Here is a 25214-nt window from a genome sequence, read left to right as displayed (position 1 = left end):
TGCATCCAACTCTTCTGTCCTTTGATATTCCTTGCCCCATTCTTCGTCTATCTTCTTCAGCTTTTAGACCCTCGAACGTCCCTTGGACTAGACCTACCTATCCTGGAAGTACTCAGAGACTAACTCCTTATTTGTATTCCTACCTAAGGTGAGGTCTAGAACCACCTATCCTGGAAGTACCCAGAGACTGACTCTTGATCTGTATTCCTGCTGAAAGGTGGTGTCCTAACTGTTCAGAGGGGGCTGAGTATGTTGAATGGCGCTGAATTACCCTTCTTGTACCAAAAGGTACACTCTATATCCGATAGCAATGGCAAACAGGGCTATTCCCACTAACACTAGGGCAGTAAATAACACATGCATTGGACAGACCGGGCACACTATTCCCTTTCAACACTCACTGATGTATGGGATCTATGACAACCAACAAGGACAACAACACAGAAGCAAAACGCAAGAGAGCAGACACACGGAGACAAAGCACAGAGGGGCAGAGAAACAAACCAGGCACAGAAAAAATCTGCTGGCAAAAGCTCTCTCAGAGTTCAGTAGAAACCCACCAATAACCCAGTATCTTACTCACAGTGTCCCTCTTGCACGATGAGGAGAGAGGAGATCAGATATGGGGAGCAAAAAGAGAAGAATAAGGTTCAACTCTTACCTGGCCAGGTGTTTTTGGTCCCCACGTCTGGTCCACCCCTCCTCTGGATGGCAAGACAGTTCACTGCGTCCTGGGATTAGACACACGGGTCCCTGCTTTTCGGGCGCCAGATAATGTTAGGTTGACCTAACGGTCACAGCTGTTGCCAGCGATGTCCGAATGCGGAGAGAGTACCGGTAACCCCCCCTCTGCTATTCCAGCCTCAATGAAAACAGGCAGACGCTGTTATACACATAAGACCTGGAGATGTGCGGCTCCCAAAAAGAACTGTATTGATTTTGTTTACATTACAAAGTTATACAAAGTTGATTAGGGCATAACTATGAAACATATATTCATTAATCTACACATTCATTAAAGGCGTGGATTACATGTTCCCAGCAAGAGAAATTAACATAATGACTTTTATTCCCATAACAGTCTATAACATTTCTTCTTCCCATAATAAGATGTTTTTCAGTTGTTTCTAAGTCAAAACATTCTATGTCCTTGAGTTTGGTCTCAAAGTTTGTTACGTAAATAAGCCTGGTCTTGTTCTTGCAAAGGAGAATGAATTTCTATTATTCTTCTAACCAGTGAAAAAGGTTAACTCTTTCCTCACAACAACAAACAGAGCAGAGCAAAGGAGGACATCATACACCTGACCACAATTCAGATGTCTCTGACACAGAAGCAGAACTGCTTGATAGCCCAGGTGAGCCAATCTCCAGGGCATTTATTACCAGAATACTCAAAACTGCTTTAGCACCTCTGGCAAAAGAGCTATCTGACATTAAAGAGACATTCACCAACTGGGTCACAGAGTGGAGGAGCTGGAGCAGTCTCAGACAGCCATCATATCCCATGCCCAAGAGCTTCAGAAAGAACTGTGGAAAAAAGCGCACATAGGGTCTTATCCGATGATAAATGGAGATATAACAAACAGGACAGGTACTCACCTGCTGTGGTTGTGACAGGCACAACTCCTGGGAAAGCCAAAACAATTGAATGTAAAGAAAGCGGTCAGCTGCAGCCCCGATAAAGCCATGGAGAAAAAACAATTGAGATAAAGAATCGGGTTTGATGCTGCGCTAAAAACCACAATGTCCAAGGTTGTAAAAAAACTTTTTCTTTATTTCCAAAGGTCTACGCGTTTCAAAGGCATGTCCGCCTTCTTCATCAGGACAAGGAAAAATAAAAGAACAGCCTAACACATGCTGCACCCAGAGGATACATATATACCACTAAAAGGGAGTGGTCATGTATGCGGAAATGACATCATCTGTCAAATGACTAAGCTGCACATGAAGCAAACAGAAAAGAGTGAAAAAAATAGGGGAAGTTTATACATAAGGGAAAAAAGAAAAAAGTAAATTGGTGTAAGTGAAGAGAAATTGTTACCAGTAAAAATATAAATAAGAAAAAATAAAAATCAAAAATGAAATGCAAAAAATTTTTGAATTTTTTTAAAAAAAAAAAAAAAAAAAAAAATAGATATACACATATAAAAATATATATATATACACATATTCATATACAGTGAGTGTGTCCTATGATGGTTTAAAGTGCAGAAAGGATAAAACCTTGTGAACTAGAAAAAAGCTGTGCCCAATTTTCAAGTATTGAACCTTTAAAAAGGAACAAATAAAAAAACTTTCCATATAAAAAGGGGGAATCATGATGAATTTAATGTGAAATATGCAGTATGCATGTGTATCCAGACAGAAGTGTTGAGTGAGAAAAATAAACGTAACATGAAAAACCCATCGCGCGTGCGCAGGCAAAGGTTCCTAGAAAGGAGGAGACCAATTGACTGAGAGAGGTAAAAAAAGGTCAAGAGCGTGGGAAAAAATGAAATGCGCGTGCGCACCACGCTCATTGCTAGAACACTGGCACTCCTGAAGGGGTGAAACGGAGTTCAAAGAAAGAGAAAAAAAAGGGAGAGAAAAAAAAAAAAAAAACAATTGGTGCTGCTGCTTAGCAGCATATGCCCGTGGTAGGGAATGAAACTGCTCAGGAGCGGGGAAAAAAAAAAACAAAAAACAGATAAAAAGGGTGTTAAGGTAGTGAAACAAAAAGAAAGAGAACGGAATAAGGGTATAAATATACCTGATAGAAATACAGATGTGCGGGGTTTGAACAAAGAGGAAAATGTATAGTGAAAAAGAAAAAGAAATACATGTACACTTGGGTACTAAAAACACACGATGCTCCATTAAAACAAACACACTTATAAAAACATTATCTGTAAAAAAAGAAATAATGATTACAATCATATAAAACATGTGGATAAAGGACATATGTTAGACATATAAAATTTAAAAGAAACGCGCTCAATTTAAAAGAATAGGTAAACTGACACATGTAATAAAAGACATTCCAAATGACCCCTACAGGAAAAAGAACTATAACCATCTCCAGGTGACATTGACCTCCGTAACTCAATGTGTAGATGCAACCAAAAGATAATCGTAATAAATGACCATAGATAACGATATGGATAAAAACATTAACATATAGTGAAAAGGTATGAAAAATAAATAAATAAAAAAAAAAAAAAAAATTATATATAAAGATATAAAAAAAATATATAAAAATGTATATATATATATATATATATATATGGGAAAAAAACAAAGGGGGGGAACTGATATAATATGATATGGTATGATATAACTGCTTAGGATGTATAAAAACGGGGATGAAAAACAAACAAGAAAAAATGAAAAATAAAAATAGAGGACAGAAGGTATAAGTGGTATATATGTATCCTCTGGGTGCAGCATGTGTTAGGCTGTTCTTTTATTTTTCCTTGTCCTGATGAAGAAGGCGGACATGCCTTTGAAACGCGTAGACCTTTGGAAATAAAGAAAAAGTTTTTTTACAACCTTGGACATTGTGGTTTTTAGCGCAGCATCAAACCCGATTCTTTATCTCAATTGTTTTTTCTCCACGGCTTTATCGGGGCTGCAGCTGACCGCTTTCTTTACATTCAATTGTTTTGGCTTTCCCAGGAGTTGTGCCTGTCACAACCACAGCAGGTGAGTACCTGTCCTGTTTGTTATATCTCCATTTATCATCGGATAAGACCCTATGTGCGCTTTTTTCCACAGTTCTTTCTGACGTTTACTACCGGTTTTTTGGCTTTAAGACCAAATTTCCATTCCTTTGTGGAAAGAGCAGCAGGGGTTCAACACTTAATCTCACCATCGGCATGGATTATTTCGACAACCGCTTATCCTCGAGAGAGAGACTCATCCAGCGCACAGTTGGACAGCAGGAGGTTTTGGTCATCGATACGGACTCTCCACCACCTTTCACGGAGGAGGACTCTGCAAACATGAGGAAAGTTTTTCATTGTTTGGAGGACGCTTTGAAAGAGGAACTCCATTACAGTCTTGATGCAAGGTTTTATCAATTTACATGGAAGAAAGACTTTGCCCAAGGGGTTTAAGGATCCAACATGGTTCCCCCTTCCCACAGGATTTGCTTTTCACGGCAGAATGGAACAAACTTTTGATGGACTGCATGCAAGGTATGCTCCTTTGTTTATACCAAAAAAGGACTAGTATTGCTACAGCTTCTATAGACAAAATTTCATCCCTGTATAAGGATTTAACCTGTTATTATTTACATCCAGAATATAAATTTATAAATTCAGGTATTAATACCCGCCTTTTCCAGATGGAGCATGACACCATCATCCGTAAATCCAGAAAGCTGCAGAGGGACAGGCAGGACTACATCATCAGTACCCCTGTCACCACTGAGGCACATTCAGTTTCTTCAAGTAAATTCATTCCTAGAAGGCCTAGCTCTACAAATGGTTGGAGCTATGTCAATACTAAATACCGCAAATCCTCCAAATCCAACCCTCCCAATAATTCTAATCCCCACAATGCTGAGGTTATTCCCCCATCTGATGTCCACCGGCCCACTATCAAAAGGACATACAAGAGGGTTCCAGACAATATTGACCAGTTGGCTGATGAAGTTTTCTCGCGGTCTGGCACCGTACAAAACTCCAGCACCAGCGCTAAACCCATATCCATGGGCACTAACGGCACAGTTAAGTTGAATACAGATCTGGGAGATCCAAATGAAACTCGAGAACATTTGGCTAAAATTAGACTTCAAATTGAAAAGATCAGAAAGGAGAGGGAACTTTTTGAATCACAGAGTGTGTGCAATACATCAGATGTTTTAGGTGATCCTCAGGCTGACAATGATTTCATTGATCTTTTAAATTTGACTACTCACGAGAACATCACTCTCTCCCCATCAACACAAGTCACACCAGTAATACAGACTGCCAATAATCCTACTACCAGCAAAACAATTACCATAGACAATACACTTAATATTGTCCCATTGGTTCCTTTTTTGCCCTCGGTCAGGGCAAACAAGGAAAGTCTAATAACAGACTTTCTCCTCCCAAAATCTGTAACAAAAAAAAGAAAAAATACATCAGGGGGTGCCGAGCAGGACGCCGGCTCCAGCAGAAAAGAAATAAGGCTAACATAGGGCCAAAATCCCAAGAGGGCACTAGTAATATCTTTAACCTTTCCACTTATGTCCTCGATGAATGGGAAAAGTCAGTACTCCACAAGGGTCTTTCTTTTTGTCCTTCTTACAGATCAAAAGAGTTTGATGTTTTTTTAGACGTACAAAATTACATCCGGAAATTAACTTTAAAAAGGCATTTTTTATTAAATAATAAATCCCTTCTCACCGACAAGAGTATTTCACTAATCCCCTCGACGGATCCCCCTTATTTCCATGCCAGAGTCAAGCCTAAATCTAAATTTTACCCTACAGGCAGCCAAGGGCATCATATAAAGACATTCAGCGATTTAATTTTATCGGATCTCAGTAATGTGATAGGTACTAAAAAAGGCATCAAATACAACCTGTCCAAAAAGGAGAGATTAGCCTTATCAAATCTCAAAGAAAATCAGGATATTGTCATCAGATCTGCGGATAAGGGGGGGGGGTGTAGTGGTTCAAAATAGGGCAGATTATATGGGGGAAGCTTTGAGGATTTTATCAGACCCCATTTACAATCATACAGTTGAATGGTCCTCTTATGAGTGTGCGGTGACATCCTACAAGGCCTTGATACAGAAGGCCATTGATAACAATATTTTTGACGCTTCCGAAAAAAAGTTTCTACAAATAAACAATCCTAGTATAGCATTTTTTTATCACTTACCTAAACTGCACAAGGATCCAATTAATCCCCCGGGGCGCCCAATCATCTCGGGCATAAATTCCCTTACTGTTAATCTAGCGGCTTATATAGATCAGTTAATGCAGCCACATGTGTTAAGTCTAAGGAGTCACTTAAGGGACTCGGCCCATCTTATAGACATTATCAATAACATTCCTTGGAAATGCTCCTATTTATTCGTCACCATTGATGTTTCCGCATTATACTCTAACATTTCTCATATTCTGGGTCTTTACAGCTTTCTGCATTTCCTTAAAAGTGACAGCAGATTTCCTGTTGTACAAAAGGAGTTTATTCTGGAGGCCATGAGCTTCATATTACATAATAACTTTTTCACATTTGCTGATAAATTGTACCACCAACGAATCGGAACAGCAATGGGATCGAAAGCAGCTTGCACTTATGCAAATCTTTTTATGGGACTTTTTGAAATTTTGCATATCTTTGATGGGGATCATGTTAATGGTATTGTTGTCTATAGAAGGTTCATAGACGATTTGTTCTTCATATGGGACAACGATCTGAGCGATATCAATTCCTTCTTGGCTGCATTAAATAGTAATACCTGGGGTTTAGATTTCACATCAACGGTCCATGACAGGGCCATCCACTTCCTGGATCTGACCATTTTTCACCAAAATAATAGGATCCACACTAAGACCTTTTTTAAACGGGTGGATGCAAATAGCTACATTGATTTTAGCAGTGAGCACTATAACAAATGGTTACAAAATATACCTGTCAACCAATATAAGAGAATTAGGAGGAATTGCACGATGAGGGAAGATTTTAATGCTCAAGTAGGGACTCTGAAGGATCGCTTCCTAGAGAAGAATTATCCCATGTATTTACTGAAAAGAGCATTTAATACGACCAGATCTTTGGAGCAAAAGGATCTCCAAAAAATCCCCAAAAGAATCCCCATTTTCTCAAATTGGGGCTAAAAATGAGACCCTTACGGATAATGGGTTTGCTCTTAATTTCATTACAACGTATAGTAGTGATAACCTCAGTATCAGAAAAATATTTTCCAAGCATTGGAATATCCTTTTAAATGACCCGATTCTCAGAGACACTCTACCCCCCCACCCTGGAATCACTTTCCGAAGAGCCCCGACTATTAAAAATATGGTAGCCCCCAGCAGACTGAAGGGCCCCCTAAAAAAGGCCACTAATGCTTCTATAGTTGGGTCTTTCAGGTGCAATGTTAGGAACTGCTTGTGCTGTAGAAGCATTTGTCACAGTAGAACGTCTTTTTGCTCCATTAAGGGACTTGAGAATTTTCCCATTAAGCACCATATGACATGTCAGACAGACCATGTTGTCTATTTGATTGACTGTTTTTGCGGCAAACAGTACGTGGGGAGGACTAGTCAGGCTCTACACAACAGACTAAATTCCCATCGGCATAATGTGAAGGTCGGTTTCATGCTGCATGGTCTCTCTAGACATTGTGCCTTATTTCACAATAAAATGTGGTCTCTCAAAATCACCCCGATAGAACATATTACCACTGACACACCCAATAGATTGGAATTGCTTAGCAAGAAAGAGACTTTTTGGATCCATAAGCTGGGTACCTTAAAACCTCATGGTCTCAATGAGGTCACTGACCTTTTTTATTGACCTTCTGTCCTTCATTTTTTATTTTTATTTTTTTCTTGTTTGTTTTTCATCCCCGTTTTTATACATCCTAAGCAGTTATATCATACCATATCATATTATATCAGTTCCCCCCCCTTTGTTTTTGCCCATATATATATATATATATATACATTTTTATATAGATTTTTTTATATCTTTATATATAATTTTTTTTTTTCCATTTATTTTATTTTTATATATTTTTTTTATTTTTTTTTTTTTATTTATTTATTTTTCATACCTTTTCACTATATGTTAATGTTTTTATCCATATCTTTATCTATGGTCATTTATTACGATTATCTTTTGGTTGCATCTACACATTGAGTTACGGAGGTCAATGTCACCTGGAGATGGTTATAGTTCTTTTTCCTGTAGGGGTCATTTGGAATGTCTTTTATTACATGTGTCAGTTTACCTATTCTTTTAAATTGAGCGCGTTTCTTTTAAATTTTATATGTCTAACATATGTCCTTTATCCACATGTTTTATATGATTGCAATCATTATTTCTTTTTTTACAGATAATGTTTTTATAAGTGTGTTTGTTTTAATGGAGCATCGTGTGTTTTTAGTACCCAAGTGTACATGTATTTCTTTTTCTTTTTCACTATACATCTTCCTCTTTGTTCAAACCCCGCACATCTGTATTTCTATCAGGTATTTTTATACCCTTATTCCGTTCTCTTTCTTTGTTTCACTACCTTAACACCCTTTTATCTGTTTTTTGTTTTTTTTTTCCCCGCTCCTGAGCAGTTTCATTCCCTACCACGGGCATATGCTGCTAAGCAGCAGCACCAATTGTTTTTTTTTTTTTCTCTCCCTTTTTTTTCTCTTTCTTTGAACTCCGTTTCACCCCTTCAGGAGTGCCGGTGTTCTAGCAATGAGCGTGGTGCGCACGCGCATTTCATTTTTTCCCACGCTCTTGACCTTTTTTTACCTCTCTCAGTCAATTGGTCTCCTCCTTTCTAGGAACCTTTGCCTGCGCATGCGCGATGGGTTTTTCATGTTACGTTTATTTTTCTCACTCAACACTTCTGTCTGGATACACATGCATACTGCATATTTCACATTAAATTCATCATGATTCCCCCTTTTTATATGGAAAGTTTTTTTATTTGTTCCTTTTTAAAGGTTCAATACTTGAAAATTGGGCACAGCTTTTTTCTAGTTCACAAGGTTTTATCCTTTCTGCACTTTAAACCATCATAGGACACACTCACTGTATATGAATATGTATATATATATATTTTTATATGTGTATATCTATTTTTTTTTTTTTTTTTTTTTAAAAAAAAAATTCAAAAATTTTTTGCATTTCATTTTTGATTTTTATTTTTTCTTATTTATATTTTTACTGGTAACAATTTCTCTTCACTTACACCAATTTACTTTTTTATTTTTTCCCTTATGTATAAACTTCCCCTATTTTTTTCACTCTTTTCTGTTTGCTTCATGTGCAGCTTAGTCATTTGACAGATGATGTCATTTCCGCATACATGACCACTCCCTTTTAGTGGTATATATGTATCCTCTGGGTGCAGCATGTGTTAGGCTGTTCTTTTATTTTTCCTTGTCCTGATGAAGAAGGCGGACATGCCTTTGAAACGCGTAGACCTTTGGAAATAAAGAAAACGTTTTTTTACAACCTTGGACATTGTGGTTTTTAGCGCAGCATCAAACCCGATTCTTTATCTCAATTGTTTTTTATGCCCAAGAGCTAGAAGCCAACCTTCATATATATGATGATCACATCTATAAAATATATGTCGCAATGGAGGACCTGGAAAACAGGAACAGACGCAACAATCTCCGGTTACGGAGACGTCCGGAAATGGTAATCATGGAGGATATCTCTAAAACACTAACTGCCCTCTTCTCAAACTATTTGGATGCTGAAGAAAAACACCAGTTAATCATAGAGAGGGCACACAGAGCACTACGCCCAAAACCCAATCCCAACGATCCTCCCAGAGATGTTATCTGCCAAATTCTAGATTTCCGCCTTAAGGACAAAATCTTCCAAAAAGCCAGATCAGACCCCAACATCCAACATGAAGGATCTAACATTGCAATCTTCCAAGACATAGCCCCTTCTACATTAGCCAAGAGGCGCCTCCTTAAACCTCTCATGGACGAACTGAGGAAACAACAATTTCAATTCCGTTGGCTGTTCCCCTTCGGTATTTTGGTCTCAGCCAAGGGGAAGAAGTTCACTGCAAGATCTCCCAAAGATTTCTCCAACCTTTGCGCGGAACTGGACATCCCACCAGGTTCTACTCCAGATCTGAATCTCCTCCAATCTGCTCTACATCTTCCACCACTCCTCACGCAGCAGCCATGGGAAACCGTGGAATATCCAAAAAGTCAACGCCCCAGATGAAGACCTACCAGGCCACCTCTGTCTGAAACCAGACACGAGGCTGTTTGATGGAAGGCGCTTGTTCCATCTGAAGAAAGACTGCATATGTGATGAGTATACCTCTGAGAAATTTGAATATTTGACTTGTTGTCTCTTGTGCTCTCCCTCTTATCATCCTACAGATTTAAAATGTTTTTCATTTAGGTTGAACTTCTGCATATATTGTTATATTTAATTATTGGGTTCTCCCTGGCAGACCAAAATTGTCCGCTTATTTGAATGAACCCCAAGAAATCACCCATGATTACAGTTAACAAGGACAAGACTGCTATACACACCATTCTCCTCTCCTTCTATGTCACTCCCTCCCCCCTCTATGCCCCTTCACTTAATACTCTCTCTTTTGCCTCTCTCTGTGTATCACTTTTACATTGGCTCGAGATCCAAGGTGTGAGTGGGTTGAGCAGGGCATCCACACAGTTTAACTATGGCTAAACACAACCTGCTGACACTCGCATCTTACAATGTAAGAGGCCTTAACTCTCCCGTCAAGCGCTCACAAATTCTAGCCCATCTTAAAAAAGGAAAGATAGACATACTTCTGCTACAAGAACCGCACTTATGCTAGAGAAGTCACCGAACTTTGATAAAGCATTTTACAACACATGGTTCCACTCATACTCAACTACGAAAAAAACCAGGGGAGTAGCCATTGCCTTCTCAAAACACACACCCTTTCAATTGCTGGATACCTTTTCAGACAATATGGGCTGATTTGTATTTATCAAAGGGAAAATAGCACATACACTAGTAACAATAGGAAATATCTACGCCCCGAACACTAAGCAGGATGTCTGGCTATCGAAGGTTTTGAAGGAAGCTAAACATTTTATTGAGGGCACGTTCATTCTGGGAGGTGATATTAATGTGGCCCTTAATCCGGAACTTGATTCCTCCACAAACAGATCCTCTATTCCTAAAAAGGCGCTGATGCATATACATAAATCCTTGCATTCGGCCCAACTGGTCGATGCCTGGAGACACCTCCACCCAACAGAAAGAGATTACTCTCATTATGCACCTGCACAAAATTCATATGGCCGAATTGACTACAAATTTGTTCCTTTCTTAGCTCTTTCCATGATACAACATGCCAAACTTATTACTAGCGTCCATTCGGACCATTCTATGAGGTAGTAATGGCAGATACTATAACAGCTTTTAAAAAAGGGCTGGATGATTTCCTCAGTACACAAAACATTGTTGGTTATAAATGACTTAGTGACTAAATGTAGAATTGGTGGAGGAAGGTTGAACTAGATGGACCTAGGTCTTTTTTCAACCTAAGTAACTATGTAACTATGTAACTATCTTAAAACTAGGAATCACACTTGGGGAGAGGGTCCGGAACAGGACATGGAGACTAAATGAATCTCTCTTGTCTCAATCTCAGTACAAGACACATGTTACGAAAGCCCTGAAAAATTACTTTGATATTAACACTCAAGATACAGTCCCTTTTCCTACAGTGTAGGAAGCACACAAGGCAGTAATACGCGGAGAGTTTATCTCCATATCCTCGTTCTTAAATAAATCCAGAAAAGATGACTTGGCATCATTGTATTCTGAGATACAGAAAATGGAACTGCAACATAAAACCTCTCAATCACCAAACATCCTCAGTCCCTTAAAGGGGTGGTTCACCCATATTTTTTATTGTCTAGATCGATATTATATTGAGAAACAATGTTTCTCTCAAATACCTTGTGTTGTCAATAGTGCCTGTGAGAGGCGCTATTGCAGACCGCTGCTCCCCGTCCAGTGACGTACCCGTCCAATGCTGCCTCGTCACATCAGTGCAGCCGGCTACATTCTGAGCCCATCTGCTCCCTGCTCCTCCTCCCTCCTCCCTCACAGCACGTCTCTTGCTTGCAGCGTTCTGCGAGGAGGGAGGAGGGAGGGGAGGAGCAGGAGACGCGCCGTGCTGTGCTAGGAGGGAGGAGAGAGGGGGGAGTAGGAGACGCGCCGTGCTGAGGGAGGAGGGAGGGGGGAGCAGGAGACACGCCATGCTGTGCTAGGAGGGAGGAGGGAGGGGGGAGCAGGAGACGCGCCGTGCTGAGGGAGGAGAGAGGGGGGAGCAGGAGACACGCCGTGCTAGGAGGGAGGAGGGAGGAAGGAGCAGGAGACGTGCCGTGCTAGGAGGGAGGAGGGAGGAAGGAGCAGGAGACGCGCCGTGCTAGGAGGGAGGAGGAGGGGGGAGCAAATGGGCTGTGACAGCAGTGAAACACCGCTCACAGCTCAGAGTCTGGAAGACTGTAGCCGGCTGCACGGATGTGATGTGGCAGCATTTGATGGGTATGTCACTGTACGGGGAACAGCGGTCTGCAATAGCGCCTCTCACAGGCACTATTGACAACACAAGGTATTTGAGAGAAACATTGTTTCTAAATATAATATCGATCTAGACAATAAAAAATATGGGTGAACCACCCCTTTAACACAGTTAAGACAAAGGCTTAGAGATATCCTAAGCGAACAGTCTGCAAAGTTCTATTTGAACTGGAGGAATCCCCTTTTTGTACATGGAGACAAAGTATCTAAGCTTATGGTTTCCCTGATCAAAAAAAGGAAAGCACGTGCGTACATTTATTCTTAAAAAGACTCAAATAACTAAAAACTTGCAGACACTGAAGCTATTGCTGATGCCTTTAGCAAATATTTCTCCTCCTTGTATCACATTCGAGAGCATGGGACACCAGAACAAGCAGATAAAAGACAACGGGACATAATCTCTTTTTTGTAAGAACTACGTCTTCCAACGCTCAACACAGCCCATATAACAAATCTGAACAGGCCATTTTTTATTGAGGAGCTCCAGTCGATCCTGTCAAAGTGCCACACAGGGAAAAGCCCTGGCCCAGATGGCCTGCCGATCTCTTATTACAAGACCTTTAAAGAAACTCTACTCCCTCATCTCCTTCACCTCTTTAATGCTGTACTACAGGGCTCCCCTTTTCCAAAACAATCATTAGAAGCACATATTACCCTCATACATAAGGAGGGAAAAGACCCTGAAATCTGTAGCAACTACAGACCAATTTCAATGTTGAATAATGATTTGAAATTAATTGCGAGCCTTGTAGCACACTGTTTAAGTATCATTCTACCTACAGTTATCTCGCCCGAACAAGTGGGTTTTGTGAAGGGAAGAGAGGGACGAGATAACTCCATACGCATACTCCATCTAATGTAGCATGCCCTTATTCACCTCAGACCCTTAGTGCTATTAGGCACTGATGCGGAAAAGGCTTTTGACAGGATCGATTGGATATTCATGAGAGAAACACTATGGCACTTCATCTTTCCTACCCCATTCATAGAGGCAATTTTTCAGATGCATACACACCCGACAGCGCGTATTAGGATAAATATGGATCTTTCTAGCCCATTGAACATTAACAATGGAACTCGGCAGGGCTGCCCGCTTTCTCCATCTCTGTTCATTTTAGTGATGGTGACCCTCATTCAACGAATCCGACAGCACCCGGACAATAAAAGGGGCTTCCATAGTTGGAACTACACAAAGCGGCAGCCTTCGCCGACGACCTTCTTCTCATGTTGACGGAACCCCTCAAAGAATTTCCAGCTATCTTGGATATCTTCGAACATTTTGGCTCACTGTCAAATTTCAAAATTAATTTGGACAAATCGGAGGCTTTGGGTATACAGCTCCCTCCAGCAACAATGGATACCCTAAGAAATAAATACCCCTTTAAGTGGCCCCCCAAGTTTATTACCTACCTGGGAATAAAGATATGATCACATTGGCCTTCTTTAGTCTCTTTAAACTTTTTCCCGTTATTAAAATCTTCGTTAAAACTAATAGCCTCATGGTCAGCCCCATTTGTCTCATGGATGGGACGTAAAAACCTATTAAAAAGCGTTGTCTTACCAAAATTTAGTTATGTGTCACAGATGTTACCAATTCAGGTACACCAGACCTTTATCCATGAAGCTAGAACCCTCTTCATCAACTATATTTGGAAGGGTAGGCGCCCGAGGTTGAATTATAATACCCTAGTACTACCTAGGTCCAAAGGAGGAATGGGGACACGAGACCCACAAAAATATCACACAGCAGCAATACTATCAATGATAATAGATTGGACTCGCAAATCTCCAAACAAAACTTTGGACCTTGATCGCAGACTCCATCAGTCCGATGAACTTCAGACCCATCCTTTACTTGGCAAAACACTTTCTTCGAGACCTGGCGACGGGTAATTTAATCTTTAAGAACAAGCTTCAAACTTGGACCAAACATGTAGATTATCTTATTCCACCACCTTCCCCGATAATCCGAATAATGGATTTGCCGGGGCTGTACTCAGATAGCACACAATCACGCACTCTTGATCAGCTTCATACACTTACTACGCCAGTGGAACTAGTGTTAGAGGATGGAACATTAACACCCCTGACTCAGCTTAATAAGATCATAGCCCCAAGCTCACTCAACTTCCTTCAATATGAAAGACTAAATTTAGCGGTACGGGATCACTTACCAAATGGGCTGCCCCCGAAGGGACCTTTCCACTTTTGAATCTATGATTACGCAAACAAAATGCCCTCAGAAAGTCCTGTCTAAATTATATTAAATACTGGTCTTAAATAAGCTCCCGCAGAAACGTATTGAAGAGCTGGCAGCTTTAGCTTATCACTCTCAAGATAAATTTAGGCTCATCTGGGCCCCCTGGTTGAAGTTCCGAGAATCCTCCGAGTACTTTGAATTGGTGGCGTCTTGACCTGCTCCCACCCCCCTCCCCTGAGCCAGCCATGATATATTTCTTATCTAGATTAAACCCCACTCCCACCTCCTGTCTCTTACTATATTCTTGAAACCATTCTCACCTTTCTTTACACCCCCCCATCCTACTATTGACATATGTTACATATGTTCATTTCACTAATGTTGATTATTCCCAAACGTTTATTGTTGATTTCAAATGGACTGCAATGGTAAACACACCTAACTGAGGTACTTCCGACAAGGGAAGAATGATTATCCAGAACTGTGGACCGAACTTTGGATCTAAATCCTTCCCTCCAGGATTTGAGTGCCTTATATTTTCTCACATTTATTCAATGTTTTATGTTACGTTATATCAATTTTTGCTCTGAACAATACTTGGAAGGTGTACATTGTGTTTCATGTGCTATTTTTCACTATAATAAAAAGAATATTGAAAAGAAAAGAAGAGAGGGAGAGGAGAGACAGAGAAAAGAGAGAGGAGAGACAGAGAAAAGAGAGAGACATAGAGAGGAGAGAAGAGAGAGGAGAGAGGAGAGAGAGAAAAGAGAGAGAGGAGAGAGAGGAGAGAGAGGAAAGAGAGGAGGGGGCGTGGCCTGACTGGAGAAATAGCAGACGTGAGGCTGGAGAGCTCTGCTAAAAATTGAAAAAATCCGAAGGCATCAAGTCTTTTAAAGCTCACCCACCAGTGGGACCTGTCCACCGGTGACCTCAGTATTGAGGGACCCTTTGTGCAGCAAGCCCTTCGGGTATCTGTGGAGAAGAGGAGAAGTTGCGGCCTAGACCACACGAAGCCTTGGCCTGGAGGAAAGCGCTGCCAGGACACAGAATAGCTCCCAGCAAACCTCCTCCTTCCCTCAGAGGTAAACAGAGCACTCTCCTGACCCCTCTCATCTATCTGAACTGAGTGCCCAGGAGTCACTGTCTCAGGGATTTCTGCTAGTGAGAGCGGCTGCTGAGGCCATAGCAGACAGGGCCTTATCACCTGCAGTGCAACCGCAAACAATTCTCCCCCCTGTGGTGACTTATCTACCGTATGTGATTGGGTCCTGGAGCTGGTGACTGGAAACAGGGAAATGCTGTCCTGCAGAGCTTGTTTGTGACACTGAGGCGCAGATACCAGAAGAGGAGGCTCAAAGCACAGAGCTCTCCTTCAGCACCATTGTTTGAGACAGACATTTAAGTGCACGGGTGGTGCCTGGGGCTAGAGGAGAACCGTAAATTAACAGGGTCAGACATAAGAGTCACTTTTGAGTCAGGGGGGTGAAGACCTGCAGCAACTGCATAAAGAGAACTGGAGTAAGGGGTGCTTCACACACAGCGAGCTCGCTGCCGAGATCGCTGCTGAGTCACGCTTTTTGTGACGTAGCAGTGACCTCATTAGCGATCTCGCTGTGTGTGACACTGAGCAGCGATCTGGCCCCTGCTGCGAGATCGCTGCTCGTTACACACAGCCCTGGTTCGTTTTCTTCAAAGGCGCTCTCCCGCTGTGACACACAGATCGCTGTGTGTGACAGCGAGAGAGCGACAAATGAAGCGAGCAGGGAGCAGGAGCCGGCGTCTGGCAGCTGCGGAGGCTGGTAACCAAGATAAACATCGGGTAACCAAGGTGGTTACCTGATATTTACCTTAGTTACCAGCCTCTGCAGCTCTCACGCTGCCTGTGCTGCCGGCTCCGGCTCTCTGCATATGTAGCTGCATTACACATCGGGTTAATTAACCCGATGTGTACTGTAGCTAGGAGAGCAAGGAGCCAGCGCTCAGTGTGCGCGGCTCCCTGCTCCCTGCACACACAGCTAAGCGTTGTGCACTGGTAACTAATGTAAACATCGGGTAACCATACCCGATGTTTACCTTAGTTACCAGTGTCCGCAGCTTCCAGACGCCGGCTCCGTGCAAGCGCAGCGTCGCTTGCACGTCGCTGCTGGCTGGGGGCTGTTCACTGGTCGCTTGTGAGATCTGCCTGTTTGACAGCTCACCAGCGACCATGTAGCGATGCAGCAGCGATCCTGACCAGGTCAGATCGCTGGTCGGATCGCTGCTGCATCGCTAAAGTGTGAAGGTTCCCTTACAGGCATACACCTCCCCCCCTTTTCCTCCTGGCAGCAGCTTAAACAAATATTAACCAGATAAGGTCCAGTATTTAGTGACTCTTAAGCTGGGTTCACACATAGCGACAGCGACAACGACATCGCTGTTACGTCACCATTTTCTGTGACGTAACAGCGACCTTGTAAGTCACTGTTATGATCGCTGCTTAGCTGTCAAACACAGCGACGCAGCAGCGATCATAACGTCGCTACATGTGCAGAGAGCAGGGAGCCGCGCACACTGCTTAGCGCTGGCTCCTTGCTCTCCTAGCTACAGTACACATAGGGTTAATTACCCGATGCGTACTGCAGCTACATGTGAACAGAGCAGGAGCCGGCACTAGCAGCAAGAGCGGCGGAGGCTGGTAACGAAGGTAAATATCGGGTAACCAGGGAAAGGTCTTCCCTTGGTTACCCGATGTTTACAGTGGTTACAGCTTTCTGCAGCTGCCAGACGCCGGCTCCTGCTCCCTGCTCGCTTCATTTCGTCGCTCTCTCGCTGTCACACACAGCGATGTGTGCTTCACAGCGGGAGAGCGACGACGAAAAAATGAAGCAGGACATTCAGCAACGAGCAACGACCTCACAGCAGGGGCCAGCTCGTTGCTGGATGTCACACACAGCGACAGCGACGGGACGTCGCTGCAACGTCACAGAAAATGGTGACGTAGCAGCGACGTCGTTGTCGTCGTCGCTGTGTGTGACACCACCTTTATATTGTGAAGGGGAAACGTTCTACATCCTAGCAAGTAGGTCATAAGAAGAAGATATCCCCTTACATAGATCTCTTTACTGCTTTTCTCAGGAAGCCTGGTCACTGAACATACCCCCTGGGACACCAGGGTCATACATTCACCGGAACCAAGCACCTAATTTAAACGGATAAGCAAGTACTGGGTCTTAGAGGAATGCAATAAATCAATCTCTCTGCTACCTGGGAGAACCCCAGCTCAACCTACAGATGAACAGGATAAAACATGGTTAACCCCTTCACGACCATGGACGGATATATCCGTCATAGAGCGTGTCCCGTTAAGCCCCGCCCCCTGCCGCGGGCAGGCGGCGGAGGTCGGCACACATATCAGCTGTTTTCAACAGCTGACATGTGTGCCTGCATCTTGCGAGTGGAATCGCTTCCACTCGCAACATTTAACCCCTTAAATCTCGCTGCCAAAGTCTGGCAGAGAAATCTATATGCATGCAGCCATGATTTTTACTTACCGCCACCCCCCACCGGAAGTCACGTGCGTGATCACGTGACTTTCGGTGGTTGCCATCGTAGCACAGGGTCATGTGATGACGCCTGCAGCTATGAAGTTTCACTTTCTTTTTCTCTCGGCCGAGAGCAGAGAGAAACAGGAAGTGACTGAATCTGCTGTTTACAGCTGTATAGCTGTGATCAGCATATAGATAAGAGCGATCAAATTGCTGATCACTATAGCCCCCTAGGGGGACTAGTAAAACAAAAAAAAAAGTAAAAAAAAAAAAAGTAAATAAAAAGTTTTAAAAAACAAAAAAACCTAAAAGTTCAAATCACCCCTTTCCCCCCATTGAAACTTAAAGGGTTAAAAAATAAATAAATATACACATATTTGGTATCGCCGCTTTCAGAAATGCCCGATCAAAATATAAAATCAATTAATCTGATTGGTAAACGGCGTAGTGGCAAAAATATTCCAAACGCCAAAATTACGTTTTTGGTCGCCGCAAGTTTTACGCAAAATGCAATAACAGGCGATCAAAACATAGCATCTGCGTAAAAATAGTACCATTAGAAACAACAGCTCTAGACGCAAAAAATAAGCCGTCACTGAGCCATAGATCCAAAAAAATGAGAACTCTATGGTTTTCGGAAAATGGCGCAAAACGTGCGCCACTTTTATTGGACAAGCTTGTGAATTTTTTTTAACCCCTTAGATACAAGTAAACCTATACATGTTTGGGGTTTACAAACTCGCACCAACTTCAGGCATCATACCCACTGTAACGTTGCACCCCGCAACCTGGGGGTTCCACTCGCTTGCAGCGGTGTGAGGTAGCTTCAGCAACATATGTACACAGTCTCTTTATAAAAATTCCGGCAGTTTATTAAAAAACACGCTCAGCATAAACTGCTCTTAACATAAATGATCCACGTACCGTGGGCATCCAGTCCATTATTCCATAGTGGAAGTTTTAGCAAACTTCCCCACTCTCTGGCTCCTGCCAGCGTACAGCTCTAGCCAAGGTTCCTTCCAGCACCAAGGGCCCTCTGCAGACCCCTGTCTGTCTCTCCTCCAGGAGAGATTCGGCCCTACAGCCCTGGCCTGGCTGCACTCACCTCAGTCTCAACTCAGACTCAATTTCAGAGCCCTGTGTTCAGCCTCCACACAGGCTGATACACCCAGAGCTCCCTGCTCTGCTCTTACTCGTCTCCAGCACACACACTGGAAGTCTAGAGCCAGTCTCTCTCTAGACTGCCCTAGACACACTCCACCCAGGTTCAGAGACAGGATTGCTATAACCCCTGGAGCCACACCCACAGGTGGTAAGGAGTGTGTAATCAGCATCACACACCCTTCCATGGCTCTGCATGTAATGCAATCCTGTAGAACCACAGGTCTCAGCCAACTTCACTTTGCAGAGCACCCACGCTTCTGCAAAACATACCGGCCCTTTGTAATACAGCCGGTTGATACTTCACATACCCTCCCCCTTTGTTCAAACCCGTAGGGGAGAACACTTGCCAACGACCTGGGGCCGTGAGACAGGGTATCCCCGCTGCCATGCCCCACCAGTCAAGAGGGCCGTCCAAGGTGCCTAAGAGCATTAGTCCCTGAGACATCGCCCGACACTGTCACCAAACCCTGTCGTGTCAACCTAGGGTTAAAGGACGTCCCCTTTCCGGACCGTTCTCTCCCTGACCCCTCCCAGGGTCACCGTAGTAGAGAGACACATCCTCAGTCAAACCTACAGTCTTGTCCGAACCTAGGCTTACTCGTGTATCCCCAGGGCTACTGTCGGGAACTCTAAGCTCATAGCGGCCACTATCTTCAGTACATCGTAGGTTACTTCTCTGTCGGCGATTCCTTCTATCGCATGTCTTAACTACTGGACCGACATGCCATCTTCCACTTCTTTCTCCTGAACAATGGGTGGAAGACGGCTGCTGTCCCCCACACAGTTGGCGAAGCTGCTCCTCAATTTTCAGGTTTTCTTGCTTCAACCGCTCCATGTCACGTACATGGTGTACCCGATATTCAAGAAGGCTTCGAATGTTTCCAAGACTCTTTACAGTCCTGACACAGACGAATGGAACCATACCAGCTTCCCTGGATATCTTGCTCTCATTAGCAGCAGGGATTCTTAATCTCACCAATCCCGACATTCACCATGTCTTGCATGACTCGTCCGGTTCTTCCAATGACTCTCCCCACCAGAGCCCAGGGTACTAGGACGATATCTTCCGCCAGACTTTCCTTTTATATTCTAGCTGTCTAGTGGCTTCTTCATTTTGCAGTTGGACCTGCCACTTCATACGAACACATCTGAAGTGCATGTCCTTTAGAATAGCCACCCGCTGCCCAGTAATTGCAGTAGTGGACAATATCACTAACTGTTCAGCCTCTGGAGTACAGTAGACCTCACACGCTTCCACAGCTCTCTTAAATTCGTGATGCATGCCCTCGGTGGCACACGCGTCTCTTAAGTCCTCAGGTATATCCACCATGCACTTGACTACAGAAGTCTCATTCATCCCTGCCGCTTCCACATGCTTGTCCAGTTTAGCTTCCAGAGTCAGCTCTCTTTGGGCCTCCCCTGCTTCAACAAGTTTGGTCAGGATCGACACTCGCTGCTCCATCTGCTCCAAGGCTACCTGGGACCTGGACTGGTACTCTGCCAAGCGACTTCGGAGCTCTGCCACTTCTTTCTCCAGCTCCCTTACTCGACTCTCAGTAGTCTGCCTAAGAAGTATCTCTTGTTGCAGATGGTCTTTGCTCATCCTCTTGAATGAGTCTTCACTTGCGGACCTCTCTGGTCTACGACACCCTCTTTCCGAGACTTCTTCCACCTCTACACCTCTGGCTTTTTCGTGGGGTTCAACTTTGTCATAGTCACCCCTCTCTTGGGTCTCAGCTGCTTCACCTTCAGCCGCCTCACAGATAGGTAGCTCGTCAGCTTCCTCAGAAGCGGGAGAGAATTCGGCTTTCAACTCTGGGGTCAGCTCCTTCTCCATGGCTTCATCGCACGGACCACTGTTGTCCCGATTTATCGGTTTCTCTGGCAGCACGTCATCACTTGCCAGTGTACCCGCCTCAGCTGCAGAACCTTTGGGTTTCTTACTCTTCTTACCCACGACCTTCTCTATATCCTCCATCTTGGTTTTACCAAGCAGGTCAGGCAGGCTCTCAGTCCTGGATGAGACCTCTGGTCCAGACTTGACCTCCTCAGAGGCTCTCTTCACTTCAGCGCCAGCTGTTTCTTGGGTCTTCACTGCATTACCTTCAACTTCCTCTGGGGTCTCTGCAGTGTCACCCTCAGCCTGGGTGTCACACCCTTCAACATGGCACTCTGTTCCTTTTAGAGATTTGGGGCTGAATTCGCTGTCATCCACCCCAGCACCCGGTAGTTCACCAGTCTGCTCACCATGACTGTTGGGGATTACTCCTCCTCCCTCACTCTCCAGGATTCCATTTCCTATACCACTCTTGCTTGACAGACTATCAGCTGCACCCGGGGAAATCATAAAGACCACCCCATTACGTCCTTGGTTGGCTCCTTTTCTGCGTTTTCACCCTGCTGATTTCTGTCGTTACAATGTGTGAGTTCCGTCTCTGATTCCTCTTTCTTTTGTAGGAGATCACCGTCTGACTCTACTGTAGCAGTTGTTACTGGCACCATGTCTTCATTACCCAGGCATGTCACTTTCTCTGCACCCTCAGATGGCATACACTGTGCCCCCTCTCGGCGCTTATTACATCTTCGGCGTTGAGAGGATGTTTTACCCTTCTCGCCCATCTTTACCTCACTGTACTCGTTTGTCCCCTTTCTAGAGTCATTGTCTTTACTGGAGTCATCATCACTCCCCCTGGTGTCCTGGACTAACATGTCCCCACTTAACCAGGTGTCAGTCTCCTCCCCTGAAACTACTTGGGTTTTAGTGGTCAGACTGTCACTTCTCTTTAGAGACGTCACGTCACTAACTTGGGGAGAGCCTCTATGTCCCTTGGTCACCCCTAACTCTGGACAGTCCTTATTTGGAGGTGCCATCTCCTCTTTGCACCTCAATATACCACAGGGGATCGATATAACCTCATACGGTAAACAGGCTGTCTTAGGCGGGGGCCGACTCATTCCTGTGCAATCGGTCCCGGCCTCTGTCTTCCATAAGTCCTTAAACAACTCAAAGTCCTGTCCTATGATAACTGGATAGATCAAATCCCGAACCACACCCACGTCTGGGTGCCCCATACGGTCGGGCGTCTGAATCATCACTCTGGCCAGAGGATATTCTTTAGTGGTCCCATGCACACAGCTTCCTTCTATTGTCCTACCATCCATAAAATGGAGATTGGGCATGGGTCTCACTAAGGTCAACCGGCTCCCCGGGTCTAACAGACCAAACACACATAGCTCATTCAAGTCCACGGAGCACTTCTGAGGCCTCACATCGGATGGATAGCCTATACCGCAGGTAAGACATAGGTAAGGCAAACCCCATTGCCCCTTGCTATAGTCCACCTGTTCGGCTTGAGAATGCTCCACCCCCTTGTGGGTCATCAGCGCTTTCTGAGGCGCCTCCCCCTGTTGGGTAACCACCCCCTTCCAGGACTCTGCCCCTTTTGGGTAACCATTCCTTTCTGGGACTCCGCCCCCTTTTTGGTAACCACCCCCTTCTGGGACTCCGCCCCCTTTTGGGTAACCATTCCCTTCTGGGACTCCGCCCCCTTTTGCAGTTTCCATGAAATGTCCTTAGCCCCCAGTTCACACCGTTCACCCTTATCTCCCTGGGCACCCAGTGTCCATACTGGCCCCCGAAGGGAACGCTCAAACTGGTCCATGGCTGCGACATCGCTACACACTGACAGCTCCTGCGGTCTCCAGACCAGGAACTGGTACAGCTCCTCCACAACATCCGCAGGGACCATTCCCTCTTTTTAGCTTTCAGCCCCCACTGCTGTCACTAGACCTCTTGGCACATGCTGTTGGTGCTGCTGGCTCTGCTGCAGCTGGTTCAGGAGCCCCTCCATGCAAGCAGGGCCTCGCAATTCCACCTGGCCTGGAACCTCCAGTCACTGGTCTCTCGCCACTGCAGCAAAGAACCCCGCAGACCCGCTGATTCACCGCCAGCAGCTGGAGCACGCTGTCCCTGTTCGTGGACCCGCCGATCCACTGCCAGCTGCTTGAGTGCGGAGACAAAATTTTTGTGGACCCGCCAATCAACAGCAATACTTCCTAGGCTGTTGCCCTTAGCAACCAGGCTGCGTTGCCCTTAGCAACCAGACCGCATGCCCGCATTCTCCACCATATGTAACGTTGCACCCCGCAACCTGGGGGTTCCACTCGCTTGCAGCGGTGTGAGGTAGCTTCAGCAACATATGTACCTAGTCTCTTTATAAAAATTCCAGCAGTTTATTAAAAAACACGCTCAGCATAAACTGCTCTTAACATAAACGATCCACGTACCGTGGGCATCCAGTCCATTATAAGTCCATAGTGGAAGTTTTAGCAACTTCCCCACACTCTGGCTCCTGCCAGCGTACAGCTCTAGCCAAGGTTCCTTCCAGCACCCAGGGCCCTCTGCAGACCCATGTCTGTCTCTCCTCCAGGAGAGATTTGGCCCTACAGCCCTGGCCTGGCTGCACTCACCTCAGTCTCAACTCAGACTCAATTTCAGAGCCCTGTGTTCAGCCTCCACACAGGCTGATACACCCAGAGCTCCCTGCTCTGCTCTTACTCGTCTCCAGCACACACACTGGAAGTCTAGAGACACTCCACCCAGGTTCAGAGACAGGATTGCTTTAACCCCTGGAGCCACACCCACAGGTGGTAAGGAGTGTGTAATCAGCATCACACACCCTTCCATGGCTCTGCATGTAATGCAATCCTGTGGAACCACAGGTCCCAGCCAACTTCACAATGCAGAGCACTCACGCTTCTGCGAAACATACCGCCCCTTTGTAATACAGCCGGTTGATACTTCACACCACACATCAGTTTTTCCATATAGTGAACACCGAGAATAAAACATCCCAAAAACTATTGTGCCATCACACTTTTTTTGCAGTTTTTACACACTTGGAATTTTTTTGCTGTTTTCCAGTACACCATATGGTAAAACTTATGGTTTCATTTAAAAGTACATCTTGTCCCGTAAAAAACAAGGCCTCATATGGCAAGATTGACAGAAAAATAAAAAAGTTACGGCTCTCGGAAGAAGGGGAGCAAAAAAACAAAAACGCAAAAACGGAAAGTGCCCCGGGGCTGAAGGGGTTAAGTTTGGCCATAAACCCGCATCAACAGAGGTATATCACGCATCTAAACCCCACAAGTACGAGATGGACAAATTCATTAACAAGCAACAGAAAAATAAACAACAAACAGAGCAGAGCAAAGGAGGACATCATACACCTGACCACAATTCAGATGTCTCTGACACAGAAGCAGAACTGCTTGATAACCCAGGTGAGCCAATCTCCAGGGCATTTATTACCAGAATACTCAAAACAGCCTTAGCACCTCTGGCAAAAGATCTATCTGACATTAAAGAGACATTCACCAACTGGGTCACAGAGTGGAGGAGCTGGAGCAGTCTCAGACAGCCATCATATCCCATGCCCAAGAGCTGGAAGCCAACCTTCATATACATGATGATCACAACTATAAAATATATTCAATAAAAATTGATAACACGGAAAAATTCTTCAAATGTTGGATATTCTTTATTAGTGCGAAAGGACAAATAATAAATCATCCGACGTTTCGACCATTTAGGTCTTTGTCAAGGATAATGTTATCTATGACAACAAAAATAAAGATTTTTTAGTTACAGAAAAGAACACAACTTAATACATGATATCACATCATAAATGTCAAACAAAATATATCACTTCCACATCGTGCAATCGGTCAGTTGACCTTACAATGTCGCACATAATAACAAAAAGAACAAGTTTTCGTGTAATATTTTATATAATATTCACATAATATTCACCAATCTAAAGGACAAAATCCAGAGGAGATATACATGAGAACCATCATGAGGAGACAAAAAAATTAAAGTCAAACAGACAGATACCCACCTATATGAGTATCAGGATAATGTGCTTTTCAGTTGTACATGGTCATCACCAAAATGAATGAAGTTATGAAAATGTAGTCCTATATCATAAACAAAATATATGAATACCATATCACAAAACACATGAACATGCGTATGAGAGAAAACAACCCTTTCTA

The sequence above is a fragment of the Anomaloglossus baeobatrachus genome, chromosome 6 (genome assembly GCF_048569485.1).
Source record: "Anomaloglossus baeobatrachus isolate aAnoBae1 chromosome 6, aAnoBae1.hap1, whole genome shotgun sequence".
In the NCBI taxonomy this organism is placed as follows: Eukaryota; Metazoa; Chordata; class Amphibia; order Anura; family Aromobatidae; genus Anomaloglossus; species Anomaloglossus baeobatrachus.
The sequence above is the reverse complement of the archived record's forward strand: the minus strand, read 5'-3'. Positions refer to the sequence as shown.